Consider the following 20,690-nt stretch of genomic DNA (forward strand, 5'->3'; position numbering starts at 1 on the left):
GGGACATGCCTGCTCTGTGACCTTGGACAAGTCACTTCGCTTCTCTGGGCCTTAGGTTTCTCATCTGTAAAATAAGGACTAAATACCTGTTTCTGTCCCCCTCAGACGGTGACCCCTATGCGGGACGGGGACCATTTCATGATGATAGTGATATTTGTTACTGTTGATAGTGATATTGTTTGCCATCTGCCAAACACTGTACTGCACACTGGGGTAGATATAAGATAATCCAAGTAGGAAGGAGAACAGTATTGAATCCCCATTTTGCATACAAGGGAATGGAGGCCCAAAGAAGTGAAGTGACATGACCAAGGTCGCACAGCAGGTATGTGGCAGAACCTGATTGACTCGTCTCTTCCCCAGCACTCAGTACAATGCCTAGCGTCTAATAAGTGCTTAACGAAAACCACAATTATTATCATTAGCATTGTCATCCAGCCCAGCACACAGGCCCCTTGTTCATCATCTCGGTAACCAAGCATCTGCTCGCCTAAGAACCTAACAAGATCCAGGAACATTTTCCTATTTGGGCCCTGACTGGTTTAGAAGCCAGGATTCTTTCCTATCCCAACCATTTTAGGAATTAAAACACTAGCAATATGTCATTCCTAAATATTGCTCTGGTTCACATCAAAGACGTATCCCTTACTCTCCATATAAATTTGATCTAGCGAGTTGTTCCACAGACAAGTCAGTAATTTGGAGAAAAATCTTTTTTGTCAGAGCTAACGGAGAGACAGATGTGAAAATACCAATAAATCCATCCACAGGTTCTTGCCAATTAACTAAATCAGAAGCGCCCTCCCCGTTTTTTTTCAAGGCTACCGCTGGGGCAGCATTTATGAAATGTTCATTCTGCCGATGATTGAGGATGATTTCAAACTAGGATGATTTCCTTGTTAAAAATAACACTACGAACCATCCAGGACCGACACACTGATTACCTCCCAGCAGGAGACGGGATGAAGAATTCTGAGAGAAAAAGTTTCCTTCCATCTTTTTCCAAAACTCTTCTCCCTTTCTTCATTGCCCTGGGAAAATCCTCTCCTCTTCCAGCAAGGTTTTCTTGGCTAATTGCCCATACCCCGAAGCCTAACCACTGGACGGGTGCCTCCTGCATTTACATTATCATTCCTACTATTTTTAATAACAATTACAAATAACAACAAACCAAAAACTACTCCTCCTGTGTATATGCATGTCCCATCCAACATTATTATTGTTGTTATTCTTATTGTATTTAAGCGCTTACTACGTGCCAGTTCTAAGCACTGGGGTAGTTACAAGGTAATCAGGTTGAATACAGTCCCCGTCCCACATGGGGCTCACTGTCTAGGTGAGAGGGAGGAGGATTTCATCCCCATTTTACAAGGGAGGAAGCTGAGGCACAGAGAACTTAAGTGACTTCCTCGAGGTTACACAGCACATTGTATTAGTGATTCTGGTTCTGCTATTTGTCGGTGTTTTTGTGTCTCTCTCCGTACAATGAAATACATTAAGTCCTATTATTCCTACTATGAGTTCACTTGAGGGGAAGGCTGCTTATACCGTTGACTCCTTGAGGGCAGGGATGACTGTATTATCGTATCCTGACCTAAGTGTTTAGCGCAGTGCTCTGCACACAGTGAGCACTCAAGAAATACCACCAATTGTCTGAATCGTAATTGATTTATTATCTGTAATTCATTTATTTATTTATGTAGCACTCAATAAATACCATCGATTGACTGAATTGTAATTTATGTATTACCTGTAATTTATTTATTTATTCATGTATATTAACATCTGTCTCCCTCTCCAAACTGTGAGCTCATTATGGGCAGGGACTGTGTCTGTTTGTTGTTGTATTGTACTCTCCCAAGAGCTTAGAGCAGGGCTTTGCACACAGGAAGCGCTCAATAAATATGATTGAATGAATGAATGACTGAAATACATCGATCGACCCAGTTAGGATTTTGCCAAATCATTTCCACTTGAAACTGGATGCCTGTGTGGTGATATTTTTTGCAGGAGAGCAAAGAAAAGAAACTGGATGAAGTAAAGGGTCGCAACAACTCATCTGACCCATCTTCCAGGATAGGGAAGAGCCAACTAGCCATAGACCATTGAAGCCAGATGGGTGTTGAGCCTGTTTTTCAATCTCCATCTCCATCCGTGGGTTTAATACCTGGTAGAGTCTTCTCTGGCGATGCTGAATTTATTTCTTCAAGCCCTGTTTTCCATGGAGTCTGATTACAATAATAATAATAATAATAATGGCATTTATTAAGCGCTTACTATGTGCAGAGCACTGTTCTAAGCGCTGGGGAGGTTACAAGGTGATCAGGTTGCCCCACAGGGGGCTCACAGTTCTTAATCCCCGTTTTACAGATGAGGTAACTGAGGCACAGAGAAGTTGAGTGGCTTGTCCAAAGTCACACAGCTGACAAGTGGCGGAGCCGGCATTTGAACCCATGACCTCAGATTCCAAATCCCGGGCTCTTTCCACTGAGCCACGCTGCTTTTCTTGTTTCGACCCCAGCAACTAGCAAAGTGCTTGGCACATAGTGAGTGCTTACTAAGTATCATCATCCTCTAGTTTCTAAACTTGTTTTTTTTATTTCATTTGGTTTGGTTTCGGTATTCATTAATCACTTACTATGCGCCAGGCACTGTACTAAGTGCTGGGGCAGATACGACTTAGGTTGGACTCCAGTTCATGTCCCACGTAGGGTTTACAGTCCAACATTTCACAGATGAGGTAACTGAGGCCCGTAGAAGTGAAGTGAGATGTGCTCAAGGTCACAAGCGGAAAAGTGGTGGAGCCGAGCTTAGAACCCAGGCCCGTGCACTATCCACTAGACCACACTTCTCACGGCAACATGAGCCCATTTCTTTCCAGTTTTCCTCTTAGGGCCTAGTCCCAGGCCTTTATCATTGGCAACACGCTTCTCTGCACCCCAAACTGATTCGAGGCTTCAAGAGAGCGGAAGACAGTTCTCTCCGGGTTGTATACCCAAAGCGGCTTCTCTTTGACTCCTCAAATGCATCTCCACCCAGAAAGAGCCCCGAGGCAACTCAGCCTTGGCTCGATTTTGCTACCCTGAGGTCGGAAGTGGTGATAGGGGCACAGCCTTGGACCTAAGATGGAAGGACCAAGCAGAGTCTGCGGAGGAAGGTGGAGTGGAAGGCGGCTGGATGGGAATGAATACCCCCGGGGGCGTCTCGTGACTATCCCCCATCATCACTTACATAGTATCAGTTACTAGTACGAGTGATGATTCAGAGCCTTGGGAAAAACGAAAAAAAAAACAACAACAGGCTGTGAAGAAAGTTTCCTTGAAGCGGCAGTGAGACTTAGCCACTGTAGATATGGCTTTGGGTCAATCACAATGCTCAGTATCATCTGACCAAGGGTGCTTACAGACCCCCGCCCCCCAGCAGCCAGGACCACCCTGTTAGAAGTATTCTCTTGGAAAATCAGATTAAGGAAGGTTTCCTTAGGATTTCACCGGGTATGGTGCTCTTGTCAACATGTTTTCCAATACAGATCTGGGAGGATGGAGAGAGATGTGAGGCCACATGGAGGATGGCAACTTGCGGCAACTCAAGCAGTGTGGCTTACACATAGCGTCCGGGCTAGGGAGTGGGAAGGACCTGGGTTCTACCTTGGTGGCATCCTTGGCTCCGCTCTCTCATTCACCCCATATATCCAATCCGTCACCAAATCTTGACAGTCTCACCTTCACGTTGCCAAGATCTGCCCTTTCCTCTCCATCCAAACAGCTACCTTGTTAGTACAATCACTCATCCTATGCCGACAGGATTACTGCATCAGCCTCCTTTCTGATATCCCAACCTCCTGTCTCTCCCCACTTCAGTCTATACATGACTCTGCTGTCCAAATTATCTTTCTACAGAAACACTCTGGGCATGTCACCCCCCCACCTCAAAAGTCTCCAGTGGTTGCCTATCAACATTAATATCAAGCAAAAACTCCTCACTATTGGCTTCAAAGCTCTCCATCACCTTGACCCCTCTTACCTCACCTCCCTTCTTTTCTACTTCAGCCCAGCCAGCATACTCCATTCTTCTGCCGCTATCCTCCTCACTGGGCCTCGTTCTCACCTGGCCCACCGTCGACCCCGGCCCACGGTCTACCTCTGGCCTGGAATGCCCTCCTTCCTCACATCCACCAAACTAGGACACTTCCCCCCTTCAAAGCCCTACTGAAGGCTCACCTCCTCCAGGAGGCCTTCCCAGACTGAGGCCTCCTTTTCCTCTGCTCCTCCTCCCCTCCCCATCATCTCTACTCCCTCTCTCTGCTCTACCCCCTCCCCGCCCCACAGCACTTGTGTATATATGTACATATTTATTATTCTATTTATTTTATTAATGGTGTGTATATATATCTATAATTCTATTTATTTATGTTGATGCTATTGATGCCTGTCTACTTGTTTTGTTTTGCTTTGTTGTCTGTCTCCCCCCTTCTAGACTGTGAGCCCATTGTTGGGTAAGGATTGTCTCTATTTGTTCCCGAAATGCACTTTCCAAGCACTTAGCACAGTGCTCTGCACACAGTAAGTGCTCAATATATAATAATAATAATAGTGGTATTTGTTAGGTGCTTACTATGTGCCAAGCACTGTTCTAAGCACTGGGGTAGATACAAGGTAATCAGGTTGTCCCACACTGGGCTCACAGTCTTAATCCCCCTTTTACAGATAAGGGAACTGAGGCCCAGAGAAGTGAAGTGACTTGCCCAGGGTCACACAGCAGACAAGTGGCAGAGCCAGGATTAGAACCCACCACTTCTGACTCCCAAGCCCGGGTTCTTTCCACTGAGCCACACTGCTTCTCAAAGTAATGGTATTTGTTAAGCGCTTACTATGTACCAAAGCACTAAGTGCTGGAGGGGATACAAGATAATCAGGTTGTCCCACATGGGGCGCACAGTCTTAATCCCCATTTTACAGATGGAGTAACTGAGGCACAGAGAAGTTAAGTGACCTTCCCAAAGTCACACAGCTGACAAGTGGTGGAGTCGAAATTAGAACCCATGACCTCTGACTCCTGAGACCGTGTTCTTTCCACTGAGCCATGCTGTTTCTAATGAATGAATGAATCTGGGCTCTGCCACTTCTCTACTGCGTGACCTTGGACATGTCACTTCACTTCTCTGTGCCTCAGTTCCCTCATCTGTCAAATACAGTGCCTGGCACCGCTTAATACAGTGTCTGGCACATAGTCAGCGCTTAACAAATACAATGAAGAAAATGAAAGATTCAAATGCATTTCTCTCGCTCCTCTGCATCCCTCTTAGCTGAGAACCTGGCATGGGACATGGACCTTTAGACTGTGAGCCCACTGTTGGGTAGGGACTGTCTCTATATGTTGCCAATTTGTACTTCCCAAGCGCTTAGTACAGTGCTCTGCACATAGTAAGCGCTCAATAAATACGATTGATGATGATGATGACTGTGTCCGAACTGATCATCTTGGATCAACCCCAGTGCTGAGCATGATAATGATGATGGTGATGTTTGTTAATTGCTTTCTATGTGTCAAGCACTGGGGTAGATACAAGCTAATTGGGTTGGGCGCAGTACCTGTCTCACATGGGGCTCACAGTCTGAATATATATTTTACAGAGGAGGGAACTGAGGTACAGAGAAGTGAAGTGACTTGCCCAAGGTCACACATCAGAAATGTGGCAGAGCCAGGATTGCTCTCAGTTCCCAATACCTGAACCTCTGCGACTGGATTTGGCTGCGTAATGAGGAGACAATATTAACTCAGTAGGGCGGTGGCTAGGGGGAGAGGGGGAGAGAAGAGAGGAGACTAAGGGGGTTGTTGGTTTCCAGATGGCTCGGCTCATGTGTGTGTTTTCCTGAAACTGAATTTTCCCTGACAGGTATCAGGGCTTGCAAGCATCAATCATCACACCCCTCTGCCACCCTTCTCACACATATCTACGAATGATGTGAATGACTAGAACCCAGGTCCTTCTGACTCCCACACTCCTGCTTCGTCCTGTATATATGTACATATGTTTGTACATATTTATTACTCTATTTATTTATTTATTTATTTATTTTACTTGTACATATCTATTCTATTTATTTTATTTTGTTAGTATGTTTGGTTTTGTCTCCCCCTTTTAGACTGTGAGCCCACTGTTGGGTAGGGACTGTCTCTATATGTTGCCAATTTGTACTTCCCAAGCGCTTAGTACAGTGCTCTGCACACAGTAAGCGCTCAATAAATACGATTGATGATGATGATGATTTTTTCATCCAATAGAGCACCCTGCTTCACCTGAATGCTTAATATTCTCCCAAATGCTTAGTCCACAGACTATACCTTATTCACACTTATGACTGCCCTCTAGACTGTAAGCTCATTGTGGGCAGGGAATGTGTCTACCAACTCTGTTGGATTGGACTCTCCCAAGCGCTTAGTACAGAGGTCATGGGTTCTAATCCCGGCTCCGCCACTTGACTGCTGTGTGACCTTGGGCAAGTCACTTAACTTCTCTGAGCCTCAGTTACCTCATCTGTAAAATGGGGATGAAGACTGTGAGCCCCACGTGGGACAACGTGATCACCTTGCATCCTCCCCAGCGCTTAGAACAGTGCTTCGCACATAGTAAGCACTTAACAAATGCCATCATTCTTCTTATTATTATTACAGGGCTCCACTCACAGAAAGCGCTCAGTGAATATAGTCTGGAGGGGGAGGCAGACATTAATAGGAATAAGGTATAGTCTATAATATATAATATACCTCAAATGTATCATTCATAGATACGTGTGAGAAGGGCAGCGGAGGGGCGTAATGATTGATGCTTGCGAGCCTTGATGTCTGTCGGGGAAAATTCATTTTCAGGAAAACACACACATGAGCGGAGCCATCTGGAAGCCAACAACCCCCTTAGCTTCCTCTCCTTCTCCCTCCCCCACCACGCTATTGAGTTAATGTTTTCTCCTCATTAGGCAGCCAAATCCAGTCGCAGAGGTTCAGGTATTGGGAACCGAGAGCGGTGTAGTACCTGGGTGACCGCATTTTTTCAAGTTGCATTGAAAATGCATGAAAAGGGCAGAGGAGTTCATTTGATTCCCTAATTCGTTTTTGCATTTTAAATCGAGAGCAAGTCATCTTAATGAGCAGCTGGTTCCTCCTGTGCTGCTAGTGCCCCAGCGCCTGGGGGACCGTCTGAGAAGCTGCTATCGAAGCTGGCTGGGAGATGATGATGATGATGATGATGATGATAATAATAATAATAATAATAATAATAATAATAATAATAATAATAATAAAACTGTGGGATTAAAATGGAAGAAGGACCGGTACTGAATGCCCACCATACAGATGAGTCAGTCAGTCAGTCAATCGTATTTATTGAGTGCTTACTGCATGCAGAGCACTGTACTAAGCGCTTGGGAGAGTAAACTATAACAATAAACACATTCCCTGCCCATGACAAGCTTACAATCTTGATGAGGAAACATAAGCGCTTACAGGCTCTGTATTAAGCACTGGGGTTGGACCAGTCCTCGTCCCGCATAGCACACACGGTCTTAATCCCTATTTTATGGATGAGGAAACTGAGGCACAGAGAAGTAAATGATAATAATAACAATAATAATGATTCAGTGAAGCTTTTTTGTGGTATTTATTAAGCGCTTACTATGTGCCAGGCACTGTACTAAGATCTGTGGTAGCTACACAGTCCATGTCCCAAATGGAGCTCACAGTCTTAAACCCCATTTTAGAGAAACAGCATGGCTCAGTGGAAAGAGCACGGGCTGTGGAGTCAGAGGTCATGGGTTCAAATCCCAGCTCTGCCAATTGTCAGCTGTGTGACTTTGGGCAAGTCACTTAACTTCTCTGAGCTTCAGTTCCCTCATCTGTAAAATGGGGATTAAGACTGTGAGCCCACCATGAGACAACCTGATCACCTTAATAATAATAATAGCATTTGTTAAGCGCTTACTATGTGCAAAGCACTGTTCTAAGCACTGGGGGGGATACAAGGTGATCAGGTTGTCCCACATGGGGCTCACAGTCTTAATCCCCATTTTACAGATGAGGTAACTGAGGCTCAAAGAAGTTAAGTGACTTACCCAAGGTCACACAACAGACATGTGGCGGAGCTGGGATTCGAACCTACGACCTCTGACTCCAAAGCCCGTGCTCTTTCCACTGAGCCATACTTCTCTACTTCTTCTCTTCATACTTCTCTTCTCATACAAGGTCACCTTGTAACCTCCCCAGCATTTAGAACAGTGCTTTGCACATAGTAAGCACTTAATAAATGCCATCATTACTAAATGAGGTAACTGAGGCCCAGAGAAGTGAAGTAAACTCCCAGTACCATCGATGGATTGACTACTTGAAATGTTTAGAATGATTTTGTTAGCATCCATGAAACAGAAGGGGATTTCGTTTTCAGTCCCATGTTCTAAACAGAGAAACACGGATAAAGTCACCTCCGGCAAGGTTTCACAACTGTGTGCATATGCATTCGCCATAATAGAGAAGTAGCGTGGTTCAGTGGAAAGAGTATGGGTTTGGGAGTCAGAGGTCATGGGTTCTAATCCCGGCTCTGCCACTTGTCAGCTGTGTGACTTTGGGCAAGTCACTTAACTTCTCTGTGCCTCAGTTACCTCATCTGGAAAATGGGGATTAAGACTGTGAACCCCACGTGGGACAACCTGATTACCTTCTATCCCCCCAGTGCTTAGAAGAGTGCTTGGCACATAGTAAGCATTTAACGAATACCATTAGTATTATTATTCATTCATCCATTCATTCAATTTTATTTATTGAGCGCTTACTGTGTGCAGAGCACTGTACTAAGCGCTTGGGAAGTACAAGTTGGCAACATATAGAGACGGTCCCTACCCAACAGTGGGCTCACAGTTTAGAAGGGGGAGACAGAGAACAAAACAAAACATATTAAGAAAATAAAATAAGTAGAATAAATATGTACAAGTAAAATAAGGCTTGCCTAATTGGTCTTGTGTTGTCTTTGTGTCATCTCTCCTCCCTGCCACTAAAATGTCCTTTCCTGGTGCTTTTTAAATAGTACCAAACGGGCCTTGTTGTCATTCCAGTGGGAGATTGCACTTTGTGTTTGAAAGTACGGATTTTTCTACTTGGCGGGAATAGAGGTTGAGTCAGAAATCCCTAATTTCTAAAAAGCATCCAAGACCATTAGCCCATGAAGTCTGCTCAAAATGCTTACCTCATTGTCAGCCACGTAAATGAAAATGACTTGGAGGAGCTGGCCAGTGAGATCACAGGTGGTGATGATAATAATAATGATGAAGACACCGGACAGTCAATCCATCGGTGGCATTTATTGAGGCCCCACTGTGGGCAGAACACAATACTAAGCCCTTGGAACAGTCCGATAGAGTTAGTAGACATGATCCCTGCCCTCAAGGAGCATCCGGTCTACTGTGTGCACAACACTGTACTAAGCACTTGGGATAGAACACAGGCCTAGGAGTCAGAGTTTCAATTCCGACTCCACCCCTCCACCTCGGACAAAGCAGTTTTGGGTCCCCTTCTAGTCTCCATCTACACCCACTCCCTTGGAGAACTCATTCTAGACTGTGAGCCCATTGTTGGGTAGGGACCGTCTCTATATGTTGCCAACTTGTACTTCCCAAGTGCTTAGTACAGTGCTCTGTGCACAGTAAGTGCTCAATAAATACGATTGAATGAATGGATGAATGAATTCGCTCCCATGGCTTCAACTAGCATCCCTAGGTGGATGATTCCCAAATCTACATCTCCAGCCCTGATCTTGCTCTGTCTCTGCAGTCTTGTACTTCCTCCCTCCTTCAAGACATCTCTACCTGGATGTCCCACCTACCCCTCAAACTTAAAATATCCAAAACAAAACTCCTCATCTTCCCACCTGAGCCCTGACTTGCCCCTGACTTTCCCATCACCGTAGACAGCACCGCCATCCTTCCTGTCTCACAAGCCCATGACCTTGGCATTATCTTTGACTTCTCTCTCTCATTCAACCCACATATTGAATACATCACTAAATCCTGTAGGTTCGACCTTCACAGCTTTTCCATCCTTTCCTCTCCATCCAAACTACTACTGCATTAGTCCAAGCACTTAACTCTATCTCACCTGGATTACTGTATCAGCCTCCTTGCTGACCTCCTTGCCTCCTGTCTCTCCCCACTCCAGTCAATAGTTCGCTCTGCTGCCCAGATCATTTTTCCAAAAAAAATCCGGTGCATGTTTCCCCACTCCTCAAGAACCCCCAGAGGTTGTCCATCCACCTCCACATCAAACAGAAACTTCTTACCTTCGGTTTTAAAGCATTCAATCACCTTGCCCCTTCCTACCTTACCTCCCTGATTTTCTACTACAACCCAGCCAACCTACTCACTGTACCTCAATCACCACCCTCAGCCCCTCAATACTTATGTACATATACAGAATTTATTCATTTATATCAGTGTCTTTCTCCCCCTCTACACCATAAGCTCACTATAGGCAGGGAACGTGTCTACCAACTCTGTTATATTGTACCCTTCCAAGTGCTTAGTGCAGTGCTCTGCACACAGTAAGCACTCAATGACTTCCCTGAGCCTCAGTTTCCTCATTGAAAATAGGAAATACCATTATTATTATTATTATTATTATTATTATTAATTTTGGTATTTGTTAAGCGCTTACTATTTGCCAGGTGGATAGAAGCAAATCAGGTTGGACACGGTCCCTGTCCCATATAGGGTTTATAGTCTTAATCCTCATTTTACAGATGAGGTAACTGAGGCCCAGAGAAGTGAAGTGACTTTCCCAGGGCCATACAGAAGACAAGAGGCAGAGCTGGGATTAAGCGCATGACTTTCTGAGTCTAGACCCGTGCTCTAACCACTACCCCATGCTGCTTGACGTGACTTGCCCGAGGTCACACAGCAGGCAAGTGGTGAAGCCGGGATTAGAACCCACATCCTATGACTCCAAACCCTTGTTCTTTCCACTAGGCAATGCTGCTTCTCCTAAAACCCTCCAGATTTTTCCTTCCTGAAATAGAATGTTTGGGGAACTTCTACCCACTGTAAGCCCGGTTCCCTGCACCCCTCATATCTGTTACCACTCCTCATCTGAAGCTCAGCCATCTCCTCAAAATCTCTCAGGCATCTCTCCCGGGGCTGGCTGCGGGAAACTGGCGGAGAATGTCTCCTTTCTGCTCCCCAGGACCACATGTCTCCCTGGCACCCAGAGTTTCTCCTCCAGCCCCACCACAGACACCAAGAGCTGAGATCTCAATAATATAGAATGGCTTTGAAATTTGGTAAGGTTGAAAACAATTCTAGCTTTAACTGCCTTTCCCTCCATCTAGTGTTTCTAACAATAATAATGATGATGGCATTTATTAAGTGCTTACTATGTGCAAAGCACTGTTCTAAGCACTGGGGAGGTTACAAGGTGATCAGGTTGTCCCACGGGGGGCTCACAGTCTTAATCCCCATTTTACAGATGAGGGAACTGAGGCATAGAGAAGTTAAGTGATTGGCCCAAAGTCACACAGCTGACAATTGGTGGAGCTGGGATTTTAACCCACGACCACTGATTCCAAAGCCCATGATCTTTCCACTGAGCCACGCTGCTTCTCCTCCCAGAACCTCCTGGTCTTCCTTGTTGGCGTCTCAGGACTCGTTTCCTCTCCCACTTTCTTCCCAATTCTTCCCTCTAATTGGTCCAATCACCAATACTGTCATAAAAGGCACTAATTACACTTCTCTCGGGGGGACAGCACTTAGGCCTAGTGGTTAGAGCATGGGCCTGGGAGCCAGAAGGTCACTTGCCCGCTGTGTGACCTTGGACAGCCGTTACCGCATCTGAAAATGGGGATTAAGACCATTCACCTCAATGTGGGACAGGGACTGTGACCAGCCCAATTTGCTTGTATTTCCCCCTAGCCTTTAATACAGTGCCTGGCACATAGTAAGCCATTAATACCATTATTATTATTAGTGAATCTTCTCCTGCCTAAGAGTGGGAGGTAGCTGAAGGGACCGCCACAGGGCTGTCTGAGCTGATTATTCTTTATCTACCCCAGCGCTTGCCCCTCTCAGGGTTGCACCTGGAGAGTTTCCAGTCCTCTACCAGTCTCAGCTACAGGAGGGAGAGTCAAGCAGAGGCTTACCCATTCCATTGCTAGCTTGGCCAGTGGCTAGCGAGTGGAAGGCAATCTGCTTCAAGTCAAAACTCACCCATGCTGGACATCAGCGGCACGGGAGAGAGTCGAGGGTGGAGAGCCAAGTTTACTGTGCAGAAGGAGGCAATGGTAAACCAATTCCAGATTTTTACCAAGAGAACTCTACGGATCCACTATCAGAACGATGGCAGATGGAGAGTGGGGAGTTCTGGGAGAGATGTATCCATGGAGTTGCTATGGGTCGGAAATGACTCAACGGCATAAGACAAGACCCCAGTGCTTAGTATGGTGCTTGGCACTTTAATCAAGCAATCATATTTATTGAGCACTTACTGTGTGCAGAGCACTGTACTAAGCACATGGCATATAGTAAGCACTTAAAAAATACCCCGATTCTTACTATTATTCTTACACCTGGGTGGCTATAATTGTCTGGTCCTTCTGCACAGTTTTCCCAGTGACTATTGAATAGTTGGTTACTGTTCAGATGTGCAGTGCTCCGATTCCCCCAGACCTTCGTCTCGCTCCAACCCCCCACCTATTTTTCCCATAAAGTGATTTCACGCCAGTTACCTTGGGAGAGCGCTCTACGTGATGTAAATGATTTGAAAATCAGCTTCGTAGGGATTATTAGTGCTTTCAAATTAGGGGCCCAAGGCAATAAATAAATTACTTGGTAGTGAGAGTTCTGGCCATTGCGAGTCAAAGCTAAACAAGGAAAATGTTATCCTTCTATTACAGGTGTTCAAACAAGCGGGCATGGTTCTTGTTTACTCTACTAAATCAACATTAAACCAAGTGGGAAGGAGCACAAGCCCTGAAAGGAGTCTTGGGAAGTGTTTCTCCATTGCACGACCCACAGACTGCATCCTTTGTGGAGCAGGGGGTGGGGGTGGGGGGGTTGCGAGGACTCCCCGCTGCTTCCATTGATCTCCCTCATCCATCAGTCGATCAGTCAGAAGTATTTCGCACACATAATAATAATAATAATAATAATAATAATAGCATTTATTAAGCGCTTACTATGTGCAAAGCACTGTTCTAAGCACTCGGGAGGTTACAAGGTCTAGTGTGACGTCAGAGGTCACGCATGAGAATAATAATAATAATAATAATAATAATGGTATTTGTCAAGCACTATGTGCTGAGCACTGTCCTAAGCGCTGGGGTTAATATGAGGTAATCAGGTTGTCCCACATGGGCTCACAGTCTCAATCCCCATTTTACAGATGAGGCAACTGAGGCACAGAGAAGTTAAGCGACTTGCCCAAAGTCACACAGCTGACAAGTGATGGAGCCGGGATTAGAAGCCATGACCTCTGACTCCCATGCCCGTGCTCTTTCCCATAAGTCACACTGCAGTGCTTTGCACACAGTCAGCAGCATGGCCTAGTGGATACAGCCCAGGCCTGGAGCCAGAAGGACCTTGGTTCCAATCCCATTCACTCTCATCTGCTGAGTGACCTTGGGTGAGTCAATTCACTACTCTGTGCTGCAGTTACCATATAATAATAATGATGGCATTTGTTAAGCTCTTACTATGTGCAAAGCACTGTTTGAAGTGCTGGGGGGGATACAAGGTGATCAGGTTGTCCCACGTGGGGCTCAGAGTCTTAACCCCCATTTTACAGATGAGGTAACTGAGGCTCAGAGAAGTTAAGTGTCTTGCCCAAGGTCACACACCAAACATGTGCGGGAGCCAGGATTAGAACCCAGGACCTCTGACTCCCAAGCCTGTGCTCTTTCCACTGAGCCACGCTGCTTCTCAAATCTGTAAAATGGGGATTAAGACTGGGACCCCTGTGAGAGACATGGACTGTATCCAACCTGATTAGCTTGAATCTACCCCAGAGCTTACTACACTGCCTGGCACATAAGAAGCGCTTAACAAATGCCATTAAAAACCACAACAACAACAAGAAAAAAAACTTCCAGGTTCCTTTCACTATAATGATAGTATTTGTTAAGCACTTACTATTCATTCAATCGTATTTATTGAGCACTTACTGTGTGCAAAGCACTGTACTAAGCGCTTGGGAAGTACAAGTCAGTAACATAAAGAGATGGTCCCTACCCAACAACGGGCTCACAGTATAGAAGACTATAAGCTTACTATATGCTTAGCACTGTTCTAAGCGCTGGGATAGATGCAAGGTTATCAGGTTGTCCCATGTGGGGCTCACAGTCTTAGTCCCCATTTTACAGATGAGGTAACAGAGGCACAGAGAAGTGAAGTGACTTGCCCAGAGTCACACAGCTGACAAGTGGCAGAGCCAGGATTCGAACCCATGACCCCTGACTCCCAAGCCCATGCTGTTTCCACTGAGCCAGGCTGCTTCCCATGGGTGCTTTCCACTAGGCCACGCTGCTCCTTCTACTGTGGTGGGACTGTAAAGTGGGGATTAAGACTGTGAGCCCCCCACGAGACAACCTGATCGTCTTGTAACCTCCCCAGTGCTTAGAACAGTGCTCTGCACATAGTAAGTGCTTAATAAATGCCATTATTATTATTATTATTTAAAATTGAGACAGGCCACACTGAGAGATGCTATGGATGTGGTTGGGGGGTCCCTTTCCTCAGCTTGTCTCTCTTCTCCCTCCCTTTCCGTGGGAGCCTCCCCCAGAAAGAGCAGCCTGGAACACTCGAGCGAGCGTGAAGGCAAAGACCCTTTCACAAATCGAACTTCAGAGAATCCCAACCAACCAGTGAGTGGGGACTTCTGAAACCAGAGCCTTCTCCTGTTCCTCTCAAGTACGAAAGAGTTGAGTTTTTCTTCTCTCTTTCATCTCTCCATGCTGCCATGACTCTGCCCCTTCTCACTTAGGCTCCGAGACTGAATGAGCCCAAAGCCCAGGCCTGCTATTTTCTTGCCCATCCTTCTCAAATCCCGGGCCAGTCACTCCTGGAAGCCCAGCGGCTTCCAGACTCCTGCTCTGGAATCTTCTCGCACCCAACAGATGCTCTAGAGACAACGGAGGGCAGCAGCAAAAGAGCCGGGGTTCAAATTCCACTTGCCCCATCACAGAGTTGGATGTGATTTCTGTTTCTGGGCCATCTCGAGATTTATCAGAATCAGCACAATGAAGCAGCTCCATCTATCTGTTCAATCCTCTTTTCAAAATAATCATCTCCAGAAGATCCATGGGTTCTGTCCAAGGAGGCAGCCGACTGAAAGGGAGAGAGACGTTTTTGAAACCGGTTCCAACACTTGATTTTAACACGATGCCAGACAGGTGAGCCGGAATATTCAGAGAAACCATTGTCCTGCCCGATACCCGATTACCATGGATGGGCTTTTGGCCAGCCCAGCCTCACCAAGAAAAGGCAAAATGAAAAACCACAGAAAGGACAAACCTCTGAGTCGGATGATTCATGGATCTTCTGGAAAGAGCAAGGATCTGGTGAAGGATCAGGAGAATCAAGTTCTGATCCCAGGTCCACCCCTGGAATGCTAGGTGATCTTGAGGAAGCCATTTCCCTTTACTGGGCCTCAGTTTCCTCTTTGGTAAAATGTGGAGAGGAGCCCTCGTAGACTGCGAGCCCCAGGTGGGACAGAAACTCGTCTCATCTCATTTCCCTTGCTCTACCTGCAGAGAGACTTGCGGAGAAGCAGTGTGGCTTAGTGGAAGGAGCCCAGGCTTGGGAGTCAGAGGTCATGAGTTCTAATCCCGGCTCTGCCACTTGTCAGGTGTGTGAACTTGGGCAAGTCATTTCATTTCTCTGTGCCTCAGTGACCTCATCTGTCAAATGGGGATGAAAACTGTGAGCCCCACCTGGGACAACCTGATTACCTTGTATCTCCCTTACTGCTTAGAACAGTGCTTGGCACATAGTAAGCACCTAACAAATACCAACACTATTATTATTATTATTACCTCAGTGCTTAGCATAATGCTTAACTAATACCATTACTATCATCATGATTATGATGATGATTATTATTATCATTCCCATTATTATCACTATTACTGTGAATAAGGATTCCTGTTGATATCTCCAAGGTGAATCTCTTCCCAATATGCTGCTGTTTTCCTGTCCCCAGCTTTACTATGAAGAATGGGGTGGAAAGGCTGATGGTATGAAGTGAAGAGAAAGGCGAAGGTTTCAGCCGGAGCCAGCTGACCCTTCCCTGCTCCTTCCTCGTGGCCGGGTGGGCTCGGGGACCGTCACCTGCCATTTTCCTGCTATGTGTGACCATGGGCAAGTCACTTAACCTTTCTGTGCCTCAGTTTCCTCATCTGTAAAATGGAGATTCAATACCCGTTCTCCCTCCTACTGAGATTGGGAGCCCCACGTGGGACTGGGACCGCATCTGACCTGATTGACTTGTACCTACCCCAGAGGTTAGAACAGTGCTTGACTCATAGTGAGCGCTCAACAAATACCATGGTGAAGAAGAAGATACCACTCACCAGGGGTCCTTTCAGACGATAGTCTCTCTCCCGTTGGAAACAGTCACAGACCCCTCTCCCCCCGTCTGCCCCTGGGGCCCCTGAAATTCAGGGAAACTTGATTGAGTCATCTTAATTGTCTGAGTTTGTGTAAGCTGACATGATTGGCCTAATGTCTGAAATTTCATTTCCCATTGAAATGAATTAGAAATCCATTTGGAATACTAAGTGGGAGGGTAGTGAACATATTTCATGCAATTCCAGGAAGGATGACAACTGTTCCGATGGCTTAAAACAAAGTCCCCTCTCTTCTATCATCACCCTTTTCCCCGTGACAGGATATGGGTATCAAATAAAGTGGGAATGAAACCAAAATTACATTACGTGTTCTTGTAGACTCGTTAGTTTCCTGCACTGCTGATCTTTCTTGCTCCAATTTATCCCATTGCCTGAATGGCTGCAGATTTGGGCCTCTTTGGGGGGCCACCTCTAGGGTCGTGAGGCTAAGGGTTGGAAGGGGGTCTATGAAGGGAGGGGAAGGGGGCCAGGGCAGTCCTTCTTTTTTCATGATCCCCAGCCGGCCCCCCATCCACAAATTCCCGTCAAGTCAGCCCAATGCCCACCCTTAGCGTTCAGTATTTTATTCCTCTCCTTAGCACTCAGGTACATATGGATTTTTTACATATACCTGCAAACATACATACATATCTGAAAATCTGGTAGCTGAAGCCCCTCCCCACAAATGATGATGATGATGGTATTTGTTAAGTGCTCACTATGTGCCAAACACTGTTCTAAGCACTGGGGTAGATACAAGATTATCAGGTTGTCCCAAGTGGGGCTCACAGTCTTAATCCCCATTTTACAGATAACTGAAGCACAGAGAAGTTAAGTGACTTGCCCAAAGTCACACAGCTGACAAGTGGCAGAGCAGGATTAGAACCCATGACCTCTGACTTCCAAGCCTGGGCTCTTTCCACTGAGCCACGCTGGTTCTCTAATGATCATCAGCACTCTGGCTCTGTCCCCCTCCCTCTGCCTTTAGATTGGAAGCTCCCTGTGGGCAGGGAACGTGTCTACCAACTCTGCTGCCATGTGCTCTCCCAAGTGCTTAGTACAGTGATCTGCACACTGTAAGCACCCAGTAAAGTCCAGTGATCGATCAATTGACTGGTTGATTTATTGATCGTGCCCTCCCCCTGCCCTCCTCTCTTTCTATCTGTCTGTGGTTATAACCTTTGGGGTTCCTGTCTCTGCCTTCTTTCCCTCTCTGTAACTCCCTTCCTCTCCCCATATTCTTTACACACCGTCCACCTCAGCCCCCCAAAATAATAATGATAATAATAATAATAATGGCATTTATTAAACACTTACTATGTGCAAAGCGCTGTTCTAAGCACTGGGGAGGTTACAATGTGATCAAGTTGTCCCACGGGGGGCTCACAGTCAATCCCCATTTTCCAGATGAGGTAACTGAGATACAGAGAAGATAAGTGACTTGCCCAAAGTCACACAGCTGACAATAATAACATAATATAATATGATGGCATTTGTTAAGCACTTACTATGTGCAAAGCACTGTTCTAAGCGCTGGGGGGGATACAATGTGATCAGGTTGTCCCATGTAGGGCTCACAGTCTTAATCCCCATTTTTACAGATGAGGGAACTGAGGCTCAGAGAATTGAAGTGACTTGCCCAAGGTCACACAGCAGACTTGTGGTGGAGCCCATCCTCGTGTCTCTCTCCACTTCAATCCATACTTCATGCTGCTGCCCGGATTATCTTTGTCCAGAAACGCTCTGGACATATTACTCCCCTCCTCAAAAACCTCCCGTCTTACCTCCTTCCCTTCCCCACAGCACCTGTATATATGTATATATGGTTGTACATATTTATTACTCTATTTATTTATTTATTTATTTATTTTACTTGTACATTTCTATCCTACTTATTTTATTTTGTTGGTATGTTTGGTTCAGTTCTCTGTCTCCCCCTTTTAGACTGTGAGCCCACTGTTGGGTAGGGACTGTCTCTATGTGATGCCAATTTGTACTTCCCAAGCGCTTAGTACAGTGCTCTGCACATAGTAAGCGCTCAATAAATACGATTGATTGATTGATTGATTGATTGGAGCGGGATTCGAACCCATGACCACTAACTCCAAAGCCCGTGCTCTTTCCACTGAGCCACACTGCACCCTGACTAATCTGCTGTCTTTACCTGCGATTCTCCCACTCACTCTGTTGGTTGGACCCAAGCCAGGCTTCTAACAGTGCAGAAGCATCATGGCCTAGTGGATAGAGCACGGGCCCAAGAGTCAGAAGGACCTGAGTTCTAATCCCGGCTCTGCCATTTGTCTGCTGTGTGACCTCTGGCACTTCACTTAGATTCTCTGGGCCTCAGTTCCGTCATCCGTAAAATGGGGATTAAGACCGTGAGCCCAATCTGGGACAGGGACTGGGTCCAACCTGATTTGCTTTGCCTCTGGCAAAGTTGGGTTTTTCTGGGTGGGTTAGCCTTAGGTTGAAGCAAGGGGGGACAGCAATGTGGTGATCCCACAGAATCATGCAGTTCAGCATGATTCTGTGGGATCGCCACATTGCTGTCCCACAGTAATCGCTAATAAACACGATTGAATGAATGAATGAATGCTGGCGATAAGGGAGGATTAAGTCTGCCTGCCTGAGGGATGGTCCCTGGTGGCTGAATCTCTCCTATTCTGCTCTTACGTTCTCCAGCCCATGGATCTCTCTTTTCACTTAAAGACATTTTCTGAGCGAGTCTGGGTGTGATAAAGGAAAAGAGACACTTCCCATTGTGGGCAATACAGGGTTAACCCAGAGGACACCCCTTCCTCCCTCCCCCCCACCCACCCTGCCAACAGAGGAGGACCCAAAGATGGGAAAATAACCTTCTCAGTTTGCTCTGGCTTCCCTAATTCAATGAAATGAAAGGAAAACCAAGTTCAGGATTCCATTTGCGGAGCCACTTAGGACTGTTAACGGAGTCTGGCGGAAGATGCGTCTATAAGGACAAATGAACTTGCAGTCTCCCCATTAGAAAGGTTAGAGTGGACTAATGAAGACTCTCAGAGCTCATGACTCATGCCCCGGCAGGTTTACGGCTTCCATTACCCTTCCTTTTCACTGGCCTAGTATCCCAAGGAAAAGGGATGGAAGAATCCCCATATTTCTCCTTTCCCTGTTCCTGGCCCAGGCCACGGTTGCTTCATCACAACAAGCAAAATGTCCATCGCCCAGGATCGATTATAAACCGTCCAATGGGACGATCACGGAGATGGTCAGTCGGTCGATCATATTTGTTGAGCACTCACTGCGTGCAGAACACTGTACTAAGCAAACACTGGGGAGAGTACTATAGAACAATATTACAAGCAAATTCCCTGCCTACAATGAGCTTACAATCTAGAGGGGGAGACAGACATTAGTATGAATAAATCAATGAAGACTTTATAAATAAAGTGCTTATAATAAAAGTGCTGTGGTGCTGATGGGGGGGTGAAAAATTGGATGTTCTTCAAGAGAAGTCCGATCGTCTTGTATCTATCCCAGTACTTCCTATGTGTCAAGTGCTTAATGAATGCAATGATGATGATGATGATGATGATGATAATAGAGCCCGAGCCGGGGAGTCAGAAGGAACTGGGTTCTAAGCCCGGCTTCACCACTTTTCTGCTGTGTGACCTTGGGCAAGTCACTTCGCTTCTCTGGGCCTCAGTTCCCTCATCTGGAAAATGGGGACTGAGACTGTGAGCACCATGTGGGACGGGGACCGTATCCAACCCGATTAGCCAGTATTGACTCCTGCATTTAGTACAGTGCCTGGCACATAGCAAGTGCTTAACAAATACTATAAAAATGATGAGAATAATCATGACTGTAATAATAATAACGGTAACATTAATACTCAAGTTCCTCCAGTTCTGGCATCTGCACAAGCAGCAGTGAGAACTAGAGCAGGGAGACAGCAAGGCTTCCTTGAAACTTGGGTTCTAGTTCCAACTCCACCCCGCCTGCTGCGTGATTTGGGGTCAGTCACTTTGTCCCTCTGAGCCTCCGGTTCTTCATCTGTAAAATCAGGGACTGAATCCTC

General features: G+C 46.1%; 1 non-coding gene across 1 annotated transcript; it reads left to right on the forward strand.

Annotated features, from left to right (window-relative positions):
• Window positions 1–12,091: 12,091 nt before the first annotated feature.
• On the forward strand, window positions 12,092–12,229 carry LOC119920275. Its single transcript, XR_005448032.1, has one exon. It is a non-coding gene; the product is annotated as a small nucleolar RNA SNORA7 (small nucleolar RNA).
• The last annotated feature ends 8,461 nt before the right edge of the window (window positions 12,230–20,690 follow it).

Source organism: Tachyglossus aculeatus, chromosome X1 (assembly GCF_015852505.1).
Source record: "Tachyglossus aculeatus isolate mTacAcu1 chromosome X1, mTacAcu1.pri, whole genome shotgun sequence".
Classification (NCBI taxonomy): domain Eukaryota; kingdom Metazoa; phylum Chordata; class Mammalia; order Monotremata; family Tachyglossidae; genus Tachyglossus; species Tachyglossus aculeatus.